This window comes from Petaurus breviceps, unplaced genomic scaffold, assembly GCF_028583685.1.
Source record: "Petaurus breviceps papuanus isolate PSGF00001 unplaced genomic scaffold, PetGlider_PUasm1.0 90847, whole genome shotgun sequence".
Lineage (NCBI taxonomy): Eukaryota > Metazoa > Chordata > Mammalia > Diprotodontia > Petauridae > Petaurus > Petaurus breviceps.
This window is the reverse complement of record NW_027187360.1, coordinates 16,650,699-16,654,081: the sequence shown is the minus strand read 5'-3', so window position 1 is coordinate 16,654,081 and position 3,383 is coordinate 16,650,699. Positions and strand designations below refer to the sequence as shown.

The window sequence follows — 3,383 nt, the reverse complement described above, 5'->3', positions numbered from 1 at the left end:
TCAAGATAATCTTGAAGAACAAGGAATGTGGTTTGGAATTGTGGATCTTTCAAATCAGGCATTAAAAACATAATGTTACTAATCCAAAAGAATAATTTAAATGAAAATAAATGTGCTAGGTGCTAGGGATATGAACATTGTAGCACAATTTCAATCTCAAGAAGCTTACAGTTTGATATTTATAGACTAAAAATATAGGTATATAAAAAACAGCTGCAACATTTATATTCTTTTTTTTTTTTTGACACCTAAAAGCAGTTTATTGTTTCTCAACTACACAAGAACAAGGGAGTGACCAAACAGCAAATGGAGACAAGCCGGCCCGGAGGCGGCACAGCAGGGGGGAAGTCAGGTGAAGGTAGAACCGTTCCAGCCCACGTTGGCTGCATTCATGTCGTGGTAATTGATATAGATCCTGTCCCCGGGAATTTTGAGGTGCTTGGTGAGCAGCTCACAGAGCTGTTTGTTGTAAGCCTTGTTCTGGGGCCCGCCGATCTTGCCGATACTGTGCAGGATGCACAGAGCACACGGGTCCGAGGAGCCCCCGAAGGCCATCAGCTGGTCGGCTGAGATGTGCACTGCGATGTACTGGGCAGGCTTGCCCGTGGCCTTGGCCAGCTGCGTCGTGAGCTCGCTGAGCAGGGAATCAGGCACCGCGGAGCGCGGCACGTTGGTCTGCACCACGAACATCGGCATATTGGCGGCGGCTTGGGCGGGCGGCGGCCCGGGGAGGCGGGAGTAGGACTGGGCCTGGAAGAGGAGAGCCACGGGGCCGGGACGAGCCGAGTGAGCCTCTGCACGTCCGCACCCACCGAGCACCGCGGCTGCAACATTTATATTCAATCACGAGCATACACAGTCTCCTCTGTTCTTAAAATCACATGAGATACTCATATCCATTTTACAGATGAGGAAACTGCAGCTCAGAAATGTTTTGTGACTTAGCTATGATCAAATAGCCAATAAACAAAAGAGACCATATCCAAACTCAGGTCTTATACTAGTATCATATCCAGTGTTCTTTCCTCTGTACCATATTAGACATAAGCAAGAATGGGTTAAGAGCAAAGTAGAAGTTGCCAGGCAAAGTGCTATGAGAAATTTCAGAAGGGAACAAAACTTTTTCATCTGATAGAAGGGAATTACCAAGAACAAATGTTTTGTCCTGGTTTTCATTTAGGTTGGAGAGAGATTTTGAGATTCAGAGGCCTTCTTAAGACCTCTGAAATCTCACCCCGTGCTCAGCAGGCAGTCAGTCCCCTCTGCCTTTCCCCAGGGAGACGAAGCTTGTGATAAAGTGAAGAAAAGGTAGAGTATTTCAAACCTTAAAGGGGGGTAGGGGAGAGAGCCTGTTCTGAGTAGTTCTTGAAGAAAGTTCCAAACATTAATAAAATACCAAACTTCCCAGTTTAGCTTGCAAATCACAAGGCCATAGTTCCCATTTGAAACCCTTGCCATAAACTCAAACAGGGTCACCATGAAGCTAGTGAATTAAAAATGAAAACGCAAGAATTCTCGATGGAGAGTCTGACACATGACCTCATGGAATACCATCAACATATTTCTGAGAAGATCATTTTTGTTGTAATTTGACCATGTTAAGGGTGGTAACTTGCTTCTGTCTGCAGAGAGAAAATAGAGGCACAAGCCGGTGATAAAACCAGCTCTTTGAAGAAAGAGAGAAGTCTTTTCAGCTAAGCAAAGTCATTACACAGAAAGACCTCTGAAGTCAACTCTGATAAAATTAAACTGTCAATTGCCTTCTTTCTTATCTGTGCACACCCCTGTGCTGGCTTACCTTCAAGTGACCAATTGAAAGTATCAGGTTATTTAAGAAAAATGATATAAAAGGGGAAAGGGGCAAAATTAAGAGAAAAGCATGAACAATAACCTAGTGGAAAGGGCACTAGTTTTACAGTCAGAATACCTAGATTTAAACCCTAGCTCGATCATTTAGTTACTAGCTTTATGATTTGAGCAAGTCATTTAACTTCTCTGGTCAATAATCAATAAACATTTACTTAGCATCTACCATGGGTCAAGCACTGTGCTGAGCCTGGAGATACAGATACAAATAAAAGATAGCTCCTACCCCCAAATTTATGTTGCTCATTCTTCCTTTTTAAATGACATCCATGATAATGATACCATGATTTCCTCAGGAATTGGATTTAAATGAGGCAGAATTTCACAAAATCCAACAATCTCACTATCTCTTCCAGAATCATTGAGGTCTAGTGGCAAGACTAAAATCAAGACAATGGGAGATGACCCAGAATGCAGTAGATGACCTTGGCATCTTCAGTGTCTGACCAAGCTCTAAGCACTCCATAGCACCTGCTTCATCCACCTTCATAGCTATTGGAACAAATCATTCTCATCCACCTGTTCCACTGGGGAAAGTCTTCACATGCTTGGGTGTAATGCTAATCATGGCAGCACACCTGAGGACTGCTGCTATGAATAATTTTAAGGGTCTAATCACATAGTATAATGAACTTTCTATTCAGAACTAAACACTGTTCAATAAAGTGAAACATAACATTCATAGCAACATCTTTAAGCAAAGATATCATGATATATATATATATATATATACATATATATATATAGTAAAATTCATATGTGATATGGTACATAGCATATATCATTGCATTCAGTAGCATTCCCCAAAATACTTATTTACACAATCCGGGGGTCCCAGGGTAGGATCTTCCCTAACACAACACATTATGCAACATATATCATTGCATCCCCAAAATCAGGGAGTCCCAGGCTAGTGTCTTTCCTAGCATGACTCATCCTTAAGGAGTAGCAGAAAATACCACACCATCCACTCTTGGTCACTGTTAGAACAATCTCCTTAATACCAAGTGTCCAAGTCATTTTTCATCTTGACTCAAGGTTGACTTTCAAGTCCCATGGCTCTTCCTCTATGGGCTGACCACTCCCAACTTTTGCTTGGATTCACACATAAGCAGCTATGATCCTGCTCCAGGTCTTAGCTCATGGGGACTGCTCCACTCCAAGCTCCTGCCAAACATCAGGCTCGAGCTTCCTCCTCTAAGCAAACAAGCTTAACAGGCAACAACAATACTGACATACACCATTAGCACCATCATCTCAATTCACCTCCAAAGTCCAGAGGCTCTGTAACGTTCACTTTAATAGCTCTCAAAAGGGGCTTAAGCTAACCCTCCCTCCCATGGGCAGGTCTCTGCCCCACAGCTCTATTCTCTTTCAAAGTTCAGAGGCTCCCTCAGCAAGTCTCTGCCATCAGAGGTCTTCTTTCTGTTCTCAGAGGTCTCCTCTCTCTGCCCACTCAAGCTGCTTCTCTCTCTGAGCAGTGTGTTGCTCTCAGTACTGTCCCCCTTAATCTCTGC

General features: G+C 43.1%; 1 pseudogene; it reads right to left on the bottom strand.

Annotated features, from left to right (window-relative positions):
* Positions 1-221: 221 nt before the first annotated feature.
* On the bottom strand, positions 222-819 carry LOC138149626 (macrophage migration inhibitory factor pseudogene; annotated as a pseudogene).
* Positions 820-3,383: the final 2,564 nt, after the last annotated feature.